The following is a 17,821-nucleotide window of genomic DNA, read 5'->3' as shown; positions in this document are numbered from 1 at the left end:
TTCAATCCTGGGAATGGTGTATGAAGAATCCGTTGTGCTCCTCTCACATGGATCATCTCCAGCAGGTCCGACTGGGGCCTGAGAAGAACATCATTTGAACAACGGCTGTGGCCAAAGCTGCACACATTCTACAAAGAGATTGGCTCCTTGCCCATCCCTCGCATCCTGTATCCTCGTGTGCTAGACAGGCAAGAGCCTATCAAGAGCAAGGTACATAAGAGTGACAATTCCCTGTATCCTGGTTGCCGTGGAGATGTGGCACTCCAAAAGCACTTTGCGTGCCTCCCTGCAAAAGTTAGGCACCAACTTTGAATTTGAGTGGTTAGTTTACGGAAGACCAACTGATAAGGGACTGGATATAAGCTGACCCTTCTAGCTCCTACAGTGTTAAACGTTTACTTAAAGAATCTCTGCACACATGTGGAGGAAGTCTGCAACCAGAGCCAGAATATTTGGATTTTTATCTTGAAGATTGGGGCTACTCCTCCAGGAAAGACTCTATAGTTGCAACCCAAGCGGAGTGATGCTTGTGTGACGGCTACACAATTGGTTAACTGGATCGTTTCAATTAGTCTTAGCCAATGGTAATTACTCTGGGCTGCAATCCAGTCTAGCAATTTTTGCTAGCTCAAGCGTGAACCAGTCATACGTAAATCAGCCTGCCAACCTGTCAGGCCAGGTCCTCTCTGAATTGCATATAGCTGATGTTTGCTAGAATGGAACAATGGGGAAAACACAATAGACTGGAATGCAGGCCAGATCGACTGCCAGCTGCACTGCTATTGGATACAGCAGCATCCACCAGATTTTCATTATTTCAGTTGCCAGGAAATAGACAGTAAGAAATGTGTGTTAAAGGAGAGCAATTGAAGGGGGGGTCACCATGTCATATAAGAGAGAAGACGAAAGAAAGATGAGGAACAGGAGATAAAGACTGATTTAGAAAGATTGTGATCAAGTCTGAGGGTAAATGCACATTAATCGATCCACATTTGCTGAACAAACTAATACATTTAATCACAATAACCCAGTGTGCATACTTTGCTTTAGGGTTTGAATTGTAGTCTTTGTCCAGTCCCTGTGAGTTAGCTCATGCTCTTGATAGCTTGTGAAGGCGTGTGGAGTGATAGGATGGTAACAGGGTTTGGAGTTGGGGGGCACGCAAAATTTTTGTTACAGCACTGTGACTCGTTCGCACTTGGTAAATCATCCCAATGTCTTCTTTGTTATATCTTTACCACACTCTAGGTAACTACTACTGATAGGTTGAATAAAACCGTGAATATTGTTTTTTTTTCTTCATTTTTTCACTTTTGTCACCATACACCTTACACGTTAATAAACTAAAGATGACCCCCTGGTCCCGAAGAAGGCTATGGATCCTTTTTCAGGCTTTTAACGTTGACCAAGAGGATGTAGATTGTGATTGTACCAAATCATTTATTTATTGCTATGTTTAATCTTACCAGTGACAGTATTAATACAATTGCAATTAGCTGACCTTCAGGGTATGTTAATCTTGTAAATTGTCTAAACCCCATTTCAAAAATATCATTGAAAAAGATCTCGATAGGGGCATCTTTCATCAATAGTCCAGTGAGACAGGCATGCTGTTTTTTTCTTTTTGAGGAGCAGACCCAATGATGAAGTGTGCCACTAATGGTGGCTGAGGGTCTTACATCTTAAATATAGGTGCGCCAACCAAATTAGTCAAGCTAAGGGAGGGGAGTGCAGTCTATGCAAGGAAACATTACCCCACTGCCATTACATATGCAAATAGACCAGTGGCGGCTGCTATGGAATGGTGGCGGGGGACGGGGGGTCAGAAAAAAATATGACTTACCTACTGGTTGCCGGTCGCTGGCCGCCGCCTTCTTGCCTCCGTCCTCCCTCTGTTCCTGGCTCCCGGCAGCACTCAGCCTCCCCTAAGCCAATCACAACGCTGCTGTGACCAGCATGACAGGAGCGATGTGATTGGTCTGAGAGGCCTGTTTGGCTGCTCAGTCAGTGCCTGGGAGCCTGGGACAGTTCTCCACCCAGGGGTGCAACACAGCCAGGTGGAGAAATGCTAAGTGCGCATGGTGGTTTGGCTGGCCCAAGACAGCTGGTCAAACTGTCATGCGCACTTATGTGCAGCAACCACTCCTCCTCCGTCTGACGAGAGCCCAGCCCCACCCACCCTAAACCTTGCTCCATACTAAAATAAAAGGATAATAACGTTGTGTTATTATCATTTTATTTTCCTTTGCACTTCTCGGGGAGCAGTGGGGCGACACTCATCTGCCTTAGCAGAGGAGCCACCACTGAGACAGACATCCATTAACTCACAACCTTATTACATGAGTAAGGGTCACAATACCAGATGTGTAACTTACATTTTATTGGGAGAATGTATAGAAGTCCTCTACAAACTCTTACTCCCCTTCCATATTGTAACCACAATTATATACAGAATGCCCCAAGGCCTTTGTATAGTGGGCCTTCCAATGCCATGCTTACTGGCCTTCTTCCTGCCAGACTCCACCATGTTACAAATGGCAGAGCCTGACAGGAAAAAAGCAAAGCTGTCCCCCCTATACCATGTATTAGGGATATTTGTTTTATTTTCTGAAGAAAACTCATCACTTTAGGTCAAGTGGTCATTGCATACTTGACTGACTGTCAGACTTTGTTTTAACTAAACTGGCTCCCTCCAACATTATGGGAGCCACTTTGGGGAACGGAGCCCGAAGGCCGGGTGGGAATCTTTAAATCTAGTGACCTTCCAGGGTCTACATTATCCTAAAAGTCTTCAACCAAGAATAGAATAGAATGCATGAAGCTTATATTAATTTATTGTTGGACATGGGTAGAAAGGTGTAGGTAATAAGTGTAGCCTATCTGTTTTATTCTTGTTGTGTGTCAGCTGTATTGGATGCACTTCTTCTGTCGCTGTGACCACGCAACTGCACTTCGTTTTTGTAACATAATTTTTCTTGTTTTGCATCAATACAACAGCAAGTATGACAAGGAAAGCTCTTCTCAGATGCACCCCTTTCCCATTCACCGTTTCAAGTGTCATGAAGATCGACATTAAGGACATGGGGCATAAACCCCATGGTTTGTTGCGAAAGTGTAGCCGTAATAGCTTGACAGTAATGGTTGACATAGAGTTGGCCAGTCACTAGGTTTGAGCAACGAAATTCAGAGCAAACAATATTTCTACAAAATACAAAACCATATAACATTTAAACACACCCAGAAACCAGACGTATCCTGATGGAGGGCTGCCCAAAGAACCAATGATCATCTCAAAGTGGGGGCTATCGGGTTGCGGACAGTGCCGGACTGGCCTTAGCGGGCATCGGGAGGCTGGAAGGTTAGGGGTTGATTTTTCAGTGCTGCTGCAATATTGGCCCCCAGTAATAAAAGCAGCAGTGCTTCACACTTGCACCTTCAGCACCCCGGTGGGCTGGTCCAACAAAATCACCAGGGCAACTTTGGGTTCCCAGTAGGACCCTGGTTGTGGACATGTTAGATGGTGGGCAGGCATCGAAGGTCGTGTATTAGGCTGATTGCACAGCGGAGGCTAGGCCGTTGACCCAGCTGGACCCAGAGGGGGGTTCTGGCTCTTCTTCGTTATCCTCTTCACTCTCTTGGGGGGGTGAGACTCTGTCTTTGCCTTCTACCTTGGGAACGTCCTGCATTAAGGTGTACCAGGCTTGCACGTGCTTGGATGCTCTCAGGCTGCACCTCACCTCTTTTTGCAGGGCTACCTCTTCCTTTCATTACTTCAGCATGCCAGTAGGGTTCAAGTCAAGGAATCTAGAAGTGATGGCTCCGTTTTGGGTCTGTGGAACAGCGCCAGTAGGTAATCAGTATGTGATGTTCTGTGGCTCCTGTAATGCATTGAAATGCAGTTTTGCAATACTGAGATAGGGCTGGGCAAGCCTAGACCATGTGGAAAAAATCTGCATCCACCACTTTACATCTGGGACATGACACTTGTGCAGCGGGGCACATAAGGTTTATGCGTGTAGGTGGGATGTACACTCTGTGCAGGAAGTAGCACTGAAGAAGTTAGAATCAAGCACTCCTAGAGATCCCTCGGGTGTGGTCCAATATTAAGCCCGGTCTTTGTTGGTAATCTGCATCTCCATATCTGCTGCCCGCGGATCTCGTAGGTCCCCCAGCTTCCCTTTAGCCTGTCTCAAGAGTGCCCTGTACAGCAGTGTGATGGCCTTAACCCTACAGGTGTGGTACATATAATCTGCAGGTATTCCTGGACCAGGGGCTCATACACCCCCTTGCACCTGTGTGTCTGAGTCGTGGCCCAAATTGCTCCGTATGTTAGGAAGTGATGGAGAGGGAACATTGTAGTGTCTACTAGATTCTGAAATTACCTGAGCAAGTTGTCTTCGATCAGGCCACCTACAGTGTCGAGTCCAGTCCCCTCCCAGTATCGCAGCCCTCCCCTGCCGATATCGGAAGGTCTTGGGCATACAGCCATGGCAGGTGTGTTCTTTGGACAGCCCTGGTATCGAAAATGATATTAGACGTTATATTTTGTGTTTTACGGCGTGGGTGGAGCATAAATCGCAACCATTCTACGCGTGATGGGGTGCCTTTGCTGCTCTCCCATGGTGGACTCCAGCAAGGCTTCCTCCATTTGGTTGCCTAAACTAATTGTGTGGCAAGGTAATGCCCTCGGTTGTTGAAAGACGTAATTTAGTTCAGAAAACCCTGTGATGTCAGAGAGGTAGTACAGAACAGTGGCGTAGCAAGCTCAGGTGGTACCTGGTGCAGAAAATTTCTTGTCAGCCCCGGCTTGACAAAATGGCAAAAATATGTGTTTAGAACACATATTTTTGCCATTTTGTCACCCCCCTCAGTGATGACACCCGGGGCGGCCCGCACCCAACGTTCCCCCCTTCCTACGCCCCTGGTACATAAGTCTCTGCAACATTACCATCTTGGCCAAGACAGGCCACCCAATTAGTGACAGGGGAAGAGTGCTCCAGAAGGCTACAGCCAGCGTAAGGAAGCCGTGCCATGGATCTGCACTTATGCCTGGAATGTAATGAATAAGTGTGGGTTGTGCCAAAGGTAAGCCCGTCTGCGCCCGTCCGCGCCTGGACAGCGCCCACGCCAGGACCCCTGGCCCCCGCAGACACCAGCCCATCCGCCGGACCTACGACGCCACCGAACTCAACGCACTCAACACCGGCCGAATCCCCGGATGCTACCGAGCCACTCCGAGACGCACCCACGGACCCTTCAGCTGCCACTCCTGCAAGTTCACCTGCAACCGGACCTGCACTACACCAGCACCCAACAAGCCGAACACCAGCAGCAACCACCTGAAGTGCATTCTGCTCAACACCCGCTCTGTCCACAGACACGCCATCGAACTCTGGAACCTCCTCGACACCACATCTCCAGACGTTGCCTTCCTCACGGAAACCTGGATGAACGCCTCCTCAGCACCCGACATCGCCATTGCCATCCCGGACGGATACAAGATCTCCCGGAGGGACCGCGCCAACCAGACGGGAGGAGGCATCACCATCATCCACAGGAACACCATCCGCATCACGACCAACACCGACGACACCCTCACAACCGCCGAACACCTGCACTTCCAGATCCACACCGACCCCAAGACCACCCTCAGAGGCACCCTCATCTACAGACCCCCGGGACCTCGCACACAATTCAGCGAAGACATCGCCGACTTCATCAGCCCGCACGCCCTCTCCTCCGCTGACTACATCCTCCTCGGGGACTTCAACTTCCACCTGGAGAACAACAACGATCGCAACACCACCACCCTGTTGGACAACCTCGCCAACCTCGGTCTCAAGCAGCTGGTGACCACCCCCACCCACTACGCCGGACACACGCTCGACGCCGTCTTCTCATCCAGCAAGGACATCGTCTTCAGCCACGCCACCGGACTCCACTGGACGGACCACAGCTGAGTCCACTTCAGCTTCAGAAGAACCACAACCCACCACCACCAGCAACAGGTGGCACGCAGACGCTGGAACAAGATCACAGCCGACCAGCTCGCCGCATCCCTGAGCCAGCACCCTCCCACCAGCTCAGCCAACCCTAGCCAGGCCGCCAACAACCTCACGAAGTGGATCAGCAACTACGCAGACGACCTCGCCCCACTGAGGACCCCTCCCAGCAGACCCGGCAGCAAGAAAGCATCCTGGTTCACCGACGAACTCAAGAGCTCCAAGAAGAACTGCTGAGCCCTCGAGAAAGCATGGCGCAAAGACCCAACACCAGACAACATGACCACCCTCAAGCTTGCCACCCGAAAACACCACCAACTGATCCACGCCACCAAGAAAACTGCATTCAAGGCACGACTGGACAACAACGCACACAACAGCAAGGAACTCTTCAACATCGTCAAAGAGCTCTCCAACCCCAACGCCGGAACCAACGACATCACCCCATCTCAAGACTTCTGCAACTCCCTCGCCTCCTACTTCCACAACAAGATCACAGACATACACAACAGCTTCAGCATACAACTGACGCACCCCATGACCGCACCACGCCCCCCACCACCACCGTCCACGCCTGGACCCCGATCACCACCGAAGACACCATCCGTATGATGAACTCCATCCACTCCGGATCTCCAACCGACCCCTGCCCTCACCACGTCTTCAACAAAGCCGACGCTGTCATCGCACCCCATCTGCGGGACATCATCAACACCTCCTTTGACACCGCCACCTTCCCGGAGAGCTGGAAGTACGCCGAACTCAGCGCTCTACTGAAGAAACCATCAGCGGACCCCACCGAACTCAAAAACTGCCATCCCATCTCGCTCCTCCCGTTTCCGGCCAAAGTCATTGAGAAGACCGTCAACAAGCAGCTGGCCGCCTTCCTCGAGACGAACGGATCCCTCGACCTCTCGCAGTCTGGCTTCCGGGCCAACCACAGCACCGAGACCGCCCTCATCGCAGCCACGGACGACATCCGAGCCCTGCTGGACAACGGGGAAAGAGCGGCCCTCATCCTCCTGGACCTCTCCGCGGCGTTCGACACTGTCTGCCACCGCACCCTAGTGCAGCGCCTCAGCAACGTCGGAATCCAGGAGAAGGCACTAGAATGGATCATCTCCTTTCTCGCCGGAAGGACACAGAGAGTCCGCCTACCCCCGTTCAGATCAGAAGCCACCGAATCATCTGCGGCGTTCCTCAAGGCTCCTCGCTCAGCCCCACTCTCTTCATTGTCTACATGAGTCCCCTTGCGGCCATCGCACGCCAACGCAACCTCAACATCATCTCCTACGCCGACGACACCCAGCTGATCCTCTCCCTCACCAACGACGAAATGAAAGATGTTGCCGAGTGGATGATGAACAGCCGCCTGAAACTGAACTCAGACAAGACGGAAGTTCTCATCCTGGGCTCCTCGCCCTCCGCCTGGGACGACTCCTGGTGGGCCCCCGCCCTGGGCAGTGCACCCAAACCAACAGACCACGCACGCAACCTGGGCATCATCCTGGACTCATCCCTCTCCATGACCAGACAAGTGAACGCCGTCTCCTCGTCCTGCTTCAACATCCTACGCATGCTACGTAAGATCTTCCGGTGGATCCCCACCGAGACCAGGAAGACGGTCACCCAGGCCCTCGTCACCAGCCGACTGGACTACGGCAACGCCCTCTACGCCGGAGCCACCGCCAAGCTCCAGAAGAGATTCCAGCGGATCCAGAACGCCTCAGCAAGACTCATCCTCGACATCCCCCGACACAGCCACATCTCCAAAAACCTGAGAGACCTGCACTGGCTCCCGGTCAACAAGAGAATCACCTTCCGTCTCCTCACCCACGCACACAAAGCCCTACACAACCAAGGCCCAAGATACCTCAACAGCCGCCTCAACTTCTACACTCCCACTCGCCAGCTTCGATCGACCAGCCACGCCCTCGCTGCCGTCCCCCGCATCCGAAGAGCCACCACAGGAGGTAGATCCTTCTCCTACCTGGCCGCCAAGACCTGGAACTCCCTCCCGACTCACCTCTGCCTGACCCGAGACCACCTCGCCTTCAGGAAGCAGCTCAAGACCTGGCTGTTCAAGCAGTAGCGGATCCCCCCCCCCCCCCAAGCGCCTTGAGACCCTCCGGGTGAGTAGTGCGCTATATAAATGTTTTTGATTGATTGGTTGTTGTAGATATGGTTTTGCCTGCCTTCTCTGAAAGGCAATATGTTCCTGTTCTTGGATGCATGTGATCCAGAGGCATTCGTTATTCATATTTCCCCTTTAGTTTATTGGCTGTTGTGATACTTCAAGAGTGGTGTAATGCACTATTGTGTCACAACAATCATGTAAGTCCATTTATGTTGGTTTGTGAGCTCTTTTCCAAGCTTAGGGGGTCATTATGATTGCGGATTTTCCGCATCCTCGGGGCCGGCGGAAGCCACCGCCGGCCCCGAGGATGCGGAAAATCCGCAGCGGACTGACCAAAGACCCACCGCCAGATTAGGATGGCTGGTGGGTCCTGGTTTCCGTCCGCAGCTTTTCCGCCGCGGTCGGATTACAACCGCGGCGGAAAAGCTCTACTATGGTGACGGTGTCTTCCAGACACCGTCCACCATATTAGGATGGCCAGTAAAGTATGCTTTTCCACGGCGGGTTTTCCGCCGCGGAAAAGCATACGGAACTTCACTGCGGGGGCCCGTTGCGGGCCCCCTAGGTGAAGGGGGGGTGGGGGGTGCACATGGGGGGTACCTATGGTACCCCCTGCATTTGCATGCAGAAAGCGGCAGGCACCGCGCGGTGCCTGCCTCTTTCTGCATGCAAATGCAATGCGTGCATTTTTAACATTGCCGCAGGTGCAGCTTGAAGCTGCACCCGTGGCAATGTTAAAAATAGAGGATGTGACCGCCAGGGTGGCGGTCACATCCTAATTGCACAGGAGGGAACTCCGCATGCCATGCGGAGGTTCCCTCCTGCTCTGGGGTCGTGGACGGACGCAAGTCCGTCCGCGATCCTAATCGACCCATATATGTGTCTCACATGTCAAGCCATAGTTCAATGTTCAATGTTGCTCATTGCGATGATTCTTTGGAGGTCTACGGAGGTTTCCAGAACGGCTGTATTGTACACCATTGTACAATGGACAGAGCCACCCGATAATCCCTGGAGGACTGGGTATTCTAATGATAAATTAACAAAAATGTTATGCAAATCGGTGTTAATAGCGTCGACGTTTTTGTTAATGTATTGTACACCAGGCTGCAGCAGACCACTACCAAAATAATAGAGAAACTGAGGTTCACAGACCACAAGTCACCACTTATTTGAATCTGATCTTGAGATACTTACATGTTATGTATAAGAGAGCCTAGCACAATGGATCATTGCTAAACTACCACCTCGCCTGATCTTTAACTTAGGTACGAGTGGGGAATGCAATTTATGTTAGTAAATATTTCCCACTTCCATTGCACAAGCACACAGACATACATTAACTCCAAGTCCATTCAGCCAGACACACAAAAATCCCCTCTGCCCCCCTCAGGACCCACAACTTACCTTCTAAAATGGTGAGTCAGTGCCACACCTCTGCATGTGCACAGAGCTCTTCTCCTGTTCTGTGCTCCTGCAGCCCTTGTTCCTCAGGGGGCCCTGTTTAGTCTAAAGACTCTGGATATTAGAGCGAGGGGGGAGTCTTTGGGGTCCCTCGTCATATTCTACAGTGGCAGGGGTCGATCCAGCATGACGGCCCATGTGCTCTTGTCTCCGTTGCTGCCTCAAGTTCATCGTTCATTAAACTGTGATGCCCTGGAATAATAAGCCCAGATGCTGCCAGCACAGAAGAGGCCCAGGAAGTACAGACCCCACTATCAGGGAATACCAGAGAGAGGTGTCGCGCCGTGGCCAGGGCGACTGACGCTGGAATCTGGGGATCACGGTTCGATCCCCGGCACCGGTGGCTAGATCCGGCCCCAAGTTATCAGAGGACCATGGTGCTCTGCCGGGGCCTCCGGATACCTTGCTTGCTGTGTGTGGATTTCTTTTCAGACCCTTAAAAGAGGTGAATGCGGACCTCTGTGTGGTTGGTGTTTTCACAATCTCACCTGCACCACAGCTGACTTGGAAGTAAAGCCTATCACATCGGATTGGCACATTTTCAAATTTGGTAGTCGCAGCCAGTGAGACACACCATGTCCACTATGCGCCTTTTTCTTCCACAGATGTGAGGCTTAGCACCTTTATGGATGTGCAGCAGCAAATGTATGCCTGCAAAGGGCATTGTGAATTAGTTGTTTGTGCTCTTGTGCCAAGCCTATTTCATCCTTTGTAAACCCAAAAATTAACTTTTCTTTTGTGAATTGCTCCCTCTGATTCAAAAGAGCAAGTATTGCTTTTATTGCTGTTAGATGCGGAGATATAGCCATCATTAGTGCAGCAGGTGAAGTAGCACCAGGACCCAGGTGGTTGTGAGGGGCACCCTGGAACCATTTATTGCCGTCTTTTACTACCCAACAGGGGATCAGAGGGCCCATCTTTCTCTTGCTTTTATTGAGGACCCTGGCATCCTTGCTGAGACACAGCCTCCACGAGGCAGTGACTACGAAGATCTGAGTCCGTGGGGCAACCCTGGCTAGTCCACACTTTGCCCTCCTCGCCTTGGTGGTGGAACACAGATCAGAAAATCCGATAGCACAGTATTCTCCTTTCAAAAAAGCGATTTTTGTTTGGCTCTCTACGCGTGGCAGGGGTTATCCATCGTCTTCTGATGGATTATTATAGGGATGCTTGTTCACACGAGGCACACTGCATAATTTTAAATAAAATATTGGAGAAAACAATGGAAGATTGATGGCATAAAAAAACATTATGCAGGAAAATGGTTTTCTTGCTGTGGGCCTTTTTAAATGATTCTTATAGCGATTTACTTTTATTCTGTTGCTGCACATTTTTTATGCATATTTCTTACATTATAAAAACATTAGGGCCTTTTTTCGCGTCTCGTCATATGTTGCCGCTCCGAGGCTGTGAGATGTGAACACACCGGGGGATGTGTTTATCATTAGGGCTCATTCTGAGCACTGTTCACTTAGAAGCCTCCATTTGTTAATATGCTAACCTGTTTTTGACTTATGTTGGATTCTGTAAACTCCAGAGGCTGCACAGCTTTTTCTAGGGTGTCACGATGTCCCTGTGCAGTCCCCTCCTGACTCCCGGTACACTTGGACCCCTGCCAGTGTTTATCAGCTACTCTATAACCATCCTTATTGGCCACATGCACCACTCACCAAGCTTCTCCTTCACCTCTGGCTCACCTCGACCTCAGAGCCCATTGCAGGTCCTCAAAAGTTCTCCTGTCACCACAGTCACCCATCCCCATGTCCACACAAGGTCTCCCGTCACCACAGCCACCCATCCCCATGTTCACACAAGGTCTCCCGTTACCACAGTCACCCATCTCCATGTCCGCAACAGTACTCCTGTCACCAGAACCACCCACCACATGTCCACACAAGTCCTGCAGTCACCACAGCCACCCATTCCATGTCCTCACAAGTCCTGCAGTCACCACAGCCACTCATCCCCATGTTCACACAAGGTCTCCCGTTACCACAGTCACCCATCCCCATGTCCACACAAGGTCTTCCATCACCACAGCCACCCATTCCCATGTCCACACAAGGTCTCCCGTTACCACAGCCACCCATCTCCATGTCCGCAACAGTACTCCTGTCACCAGAACCACCCACCACATGTCCACACAAGTCCTGCAGTCACCACAGCCATCAATTCCCGTGTCCACACAAGTCCTGAAGTCACCAAAGCCACCCATCTCCATGTCCGCACCAGTCCTCCCGTCACCACAGCCTTCACCACCATGTCCTCACAAGTCCTGCAGTCATGACAGCCAACCATCCCCATGTCCACACAAGTCCTGCAGTCACCACAGCCACCCATCCCCATGTCCACCCAAGTCCTTCCATCCCTACAGCGACCCATTCCCATGACCGCACTAGTCCTCCCATCACCACAGCCATTGATCCATATGTCCGGACAAGTCCTCCCGTCACCACAGCTACCCATCCCCATGTCCTCCCAGTCCTGCAGTCACCACAGCCACCCATCTCCATGTCCGCACATGTCTTGCAATCACCACAGCCAGCCATCCTCATGTCCGCACATGTCCTCCTATCACCACAGCCACCGATCCTCATGTACTAACAAGTCCTGAAGTCACCACAGCCACCAATCCCCATATCCGTACATGTCCTCCCTTCACAACAGCCACGAAGTCCGCAACTTAGGCTTCAATGAAGTAACAATCGGTGAAGGTGGCTTCAACCTGCTTCACTGTCCTTAAATGGCTCAAAAAAATCCTTTGGATGTTGCCTGGTTCCACTCAAAGAACAGTGGTCCAGGCTCTTGTCACTTCTAGACTGGACTATGGTAACATCCTATATCTAGGAGCCAATAAGGATGTGATATGCAAATTACAGGCGGTGCAGAATGTGGCTGCCAGGCTGCTCTGCCAGATTCCCAGAATGGCTCCCATTTCAGGTTATCTTCCGAACCTTCATTGACTCAGGGTGGAAAATCGGATTAAATTCAAAGCCCTGAGCTATATGTTTAAGATCAAATTGGGCAGGGCTCCCCAATACCTAAATGTCCTAGCTCATCCTTACGTACCACTGCGCCTTCTCCGCTCTGCCACTCAGGTCAGATTTTCGGTCCCAAGGACCAGATTGTTGTGAATGGGGGTTCGGTCTTTTTCTTGCCTGGGTCCCTCTATGTGGAACTCCCTCCCCCTGCCACTTCGAATTGAAACAGTTTATGGGAATTTCCTAAAGGACTTAAAAACCTGGTTGTTTAATCAATAGATCTTCCATCCTCCTTTTGCTCCTGTCAGGTGGCGCCAGGAAACCTTCAGGTAGCTGTTGCGCCTGATAAAAATAAATAACATAACATATGATCTCCCATCAAGACCCACCCAGTTAAGTCACTGTGAATGAAACCTTCCCTCCTTATGGAACTCAAAGTACCCAAGCCCAAACAACAAGCAGAAGGCCATTCACAGATCACCACCTTCCTCGGCTTTGGTATCAAAGGCAGGACAAGGGTGGTGTATGCATAGCACCCACAGCCGAGTACATACGTTTAATACTGGTCCTAAAACTACCAGGCAGGGTAAAAACTATTTCAGTAGAGAAGGCTGTTAAACAGGCTTGAAATATAACATCGCCAACAAAGTTGATTCATATTACGTTTCTCTTTGATCGGCCATTCCCATTGAAACAACGAAGGCAGTAGAGGGTCAGATCTGGCATCTGCTTTATGAGAGGGACACATTGAGGTGTCTTTGAGTCCTAGGTACTCAGGCACAAGCACAGCCCAGACACCTCCTATATCCCAACATGAAGAAGCTCACCAAACCTGTGCCTACCAGATAAGTAAATGCATGTATCACCCTCAACTAAGCTGAATTACTAAGCACTTTCCATGAGTTGGACAGCACTAACCTAAACCACCTACTTCAACAAATGTGTCTGGGAGACATATGCAGGCATGGGGAAGGGTGGCTGTGGTGACTGGAGGACTTGTCTGTACAAACATCAGGCCTCCTGTGCCAGGTAAAGGTGAAGCTTTGCAAGCTAGATTACAAAAAACATTTGGCCAGCCAAACTTTTGTTCCCCTCCTCCTCCAGTTAGGGTAGCCCCAAGTTACCGCTATGATGGCATGGATGAAACGCTGTAACACTTCAAGCTGACAGTTATCCAAAAATTTGCCAGTTGGTGATTGGCCATTTCAGTGCCTGACTAGCTCAGAAATGCAGAAATTGAAAAGGAACTGCTTATTATCTTATTTGTTCTGGTGTTATTAAGTGCTGTATGGCTATAGAATATTATGAGGTCATTGTAAAATGTGAAGAGGTTAAGGTGGAAAACAGGAAGTCGCCTGGAGTGGTTGGATGGGACCTCTACTCTTGTAATAAACCTTCTTCATTCATACAGGTGACTTTGTGTCTTGTTTTGAAGTGAACCCTTCTCACAGGAAGACATGGGTAAGATCATTGGAGCATCTCTCTCTCTACCAAAGTCACTCATAGCTCCAGCTAACGCACAATGAACCTCAACCACTTTGATACCTGACAAAATGCACAATGCTGTCACCGCCTCATATAACAAAAAAAATACACAGGATGTCAGCAGATAGTGCAGGGAGTTCATCAAGAGTTCCTCAAAAAACCATTACTGAACAACCACAAATTTCAATCATGCGGCCAGAAAGATCACATCAAATAAGTACTGACCAGTGGCGGCTCCTTCCCAATGGTGGAGGAACGTCGCCCCACTGCCTGGCGCAGATCCAGCAAACGAAAAATAAAACGATGCTCTAGCATTGTTTTATTTTTCGTTTGTCAGCTTGTGCATGGAGGGGCGAGGCATAGGTGGGTGGAGGAGAAGTAGTTGCACACTCCCTAAGCGCTCATGTGTGTTTGGCCGACCGTCTCAGGCTGACCAAAACACATAAGCCCACTTATGTTTCTCCAGCCCAGCTGCATTCAGCTGCCGGGCTGGAGGAACCCTCACAGTCTCCATGGTCTGAGCAGAGTGCCTTTTCAGCCCACTGAGACCAATCCCTATGCTGCTCTGCAGCACAGGGATTGGCTGGGAGTCTGTACCGGAACTGCTGGGGCCCAGGAAGGAGCAACGCAGGAGACGGCCTGCGTTGTCGGGTAAGTATTAAAACCTGTCGTTCCCTCCCTCTCCCGGAGGCTCTCCCCTACGCTCCCCACACCCTTTGTTAATGGCGACCGCCAATGCTACTGACCGGTTATGTAGGTTTAACCCCTCCCATGCTCATGACGAGCTCAGCTCATCATGAGCCACGGTGGCCGTGTGCTCATGACGAGCTGGGCTCGTCATAACGGCCGCAACGCTCGCACGCGGGCTAATTCCCCCGCTGTGCTGAACGTTCTACAGAAACGGGTGTGGCCATGACGAGCTGAGCTCACCATGAGCACACGGCCACCGTGGCTCATGACGAGCTGAGCTCGTCATGAGCACCAGGGCGCTGTGTGCGCCCCCCGCCCCCAGCACAGCGGGGTAATTAACCCGCAGGCAAGGGGTTAAATGTCCACACAACCTGTGCTGACTAAAACGGAGTATGCAATGAGCTCTCATGTTGCCAAAAGACCACTTAGGAGACCAGCAACAAAACAAGGTTAAACCATCAGGGGTGCCATGGTATAGATGAAACATAAATAGGACCAGGAGCAGCCTTTGAGGATAAATTACATGCCAAGAAAAGGACATTAGGGGATATTAGACACCTGATCAGAGTCCTGAAATGAGGTTAAAGACCAAGAAATAATCAATGCCCACAACAATGATAAAATAGCAACTTGATGAATTCCAATGCAACCTGACTTTAAATGTTTTGGTTCTGAAATAACAACAGGGTACGTCCCACCTAATGAGATAGGTAGCAACATCATTCCCACATACAAAAAACTCTTTCCAACTAGATGGGAGTCACTCTGGCCAATTAGCCACCTCAATAGCAAAACATTAGATAATTTGATTTAACATAAACATAGTTCACGGCTTGGTCTGACATTTTCAACTAAACTTTGTGCTGATGGCTTGGTTTCATTGTTTTTGGGACACTAACTTTGGTATGGAATAGAAATTGGCAAGTGTCCCAAATTTTTATTTTATTCTATATAGGCAAATGCTCAAAATGGTCATACGAGCCTTGGACATGAACAAGAAAGAAATTAACATGCCGAAAACCATAGGATGCTTTGAGAATTTGAAAGACTGATTTACCAGTCATGAAAACTCAAGATTGATCACCTATTTTGAAGACCTGAATGCTCAGTTTCAGAGATGAGCGATACATAAAAACCACAATGGCCGGGAGGGGGGATTAGGAAGAATGTGGCCCCAAAGTACTGTTGTCAGAATATTGTCTGATATAATTGTTGTGTCCTAAATATCTTTTCTAAAAATATCACTCCATTGGAGTTGATAATTGGAAATCTCCACCCAGTGTGATGATATTTTTGTAGAACATATGATTTTCAATGTCATTGTTATCTTGTAATGAACTCATTCTAAAGTAATGCAGAATACAGCAAATGGTATACAAGAGCCATTTGTGAATCAAAGTAGGTTGCTGAATACAGATTTAAATTTGAAATAAAGTGAAATTAAGAATTCCCAAACTCAGAAATTCATATGAACTATGTAGAAGTCAAAGGGCTTGAACGCAAATTTAAATGGGTAGAAATTTACATAGCCTCAACTATCCTAGACCCAAGGCTTTTCTGAAAAATAGTAAACCTGTGTGGTTATGTATGCAGGAATAAAGAATGTAATGAGAATTCGATATTTGTAATGAAGGTGATATATTAAATCCATCACTCAAGCCATTAATAAATATTTCTGATACTGTTTGGAATTTATTTCCAATGCTCCTCTTTTAGAACAAAGTGAAAGACCTGATGTCAACAGTAAACCCCATCAAGAGCACCTAGATCAAGCTGTCTTTGGATGAACGTGTTAAATGTTGTCAAAGTATTGTGATTCAGGTTTGCAATCCCTTTGTCACTGGTTAAATTTGATTTAGATCAATCTCCAGACTCTTGGAATGGTTTGATTTGCAGATTTGCAATCTGTTCACAAAAAGGTATATGCCAAATATTTTTTGCTAAATTGACATCATTGTTTGTCAAACAGGTATTAGAAAACACTAATCTGTAGTCAATAATATTGTAGCATTGACTAATAATCAGTCTTGTTGAACCAAAAGAAAACTAGTTTTTATGTAGAATGATTATTAATCTAACTTTGACGGCCTCAATGAGGGTAAACTATGGCAGAAACTTGAATTGTGAGGAATGAATACATAACTCTCAAATCTACTGGTACAAATGCATACACACACTTGGATTTGGCCATGACTCAAGTGCATTTATTTCTCACCTCATTTGGGTGGATCAAATTTGCCAGATGATGCATGCAGGTAACACTGTAATTGCCGATCAAGCTTGGGCAAGACTTCAAAATTTGTTAAATAGATTGGAAGATTACAACACATATAATAATGTGACTGTAAATTTCACTTAAATTAAGATTATGATGTTTGAAGTAAAAAAAAAATGGAAAATGTTATATAGGGATGAATAAATTACAAACGTAAAATCCCCTAAGGGAAGTAATGTGTGTAATAAAAAAATCGAATAGCATAAATTTCATATTTTCACTTAAATTACCCAAGCAAATCTAAAAGTGAATTCTTTCTTTGATGTATTTTCAGCAAAACAAACACAAGTGGAATCTCTCTTTAATGTATTTTCAACGAAATAAATCCCTGTGCATTTCTAAGGAAATAGTGTTGTACATAAGCACAGTAGGGGCTCCTGGGGGGAGTGCTGCCGGGCGGTGACGCAGGGCGAGGGCGGGGCAGGGTGGGGGGTAGTAAACTCTGGATTATGGCCGAATGGAGGTAAGTATACAAATAAATAAATAAAACTAATTTCATTGCGCGCGCTGCATGGCAATTGGCGATGCAGCGCGCGCAACAAAATTTGTTTTATTTATTTGTTTGTATACTTACCTCCGTTGGGCCATAATCCGGAGTTTACTATTCCCCACCCTGCCCCTCCCCCACCCTGCGCCACCGCCCAGCAGCACTCCCTCCAGGAGCCGCTAATGCATAAACAGCAGAACAAACAGATTGACATTTAGGGGCCTATTTATATAGATAAACTTATGCATGAGTACATCTACATGTGTTACTTTACTCTTACACTTTTGAGGAACTTTACTA

Source organism: Lissotriton vulgaris, chromosome 5 (genome assembly GCF_964263255.1).
Source record: "Lissotriton vulgaris chromosome 5, aLisVul1.2, whole genome shotgun sequence".
In the NCBI taxonomy this organism is placed as follows: Eukaryota; Metazoa; Chordata; class Amphibia; order Caudata; family Salamandridae; genus Lissotriton; species Lissotriton vulgaris.
This window is presented reverse-complemented; position numbering follows the sequence as displayed.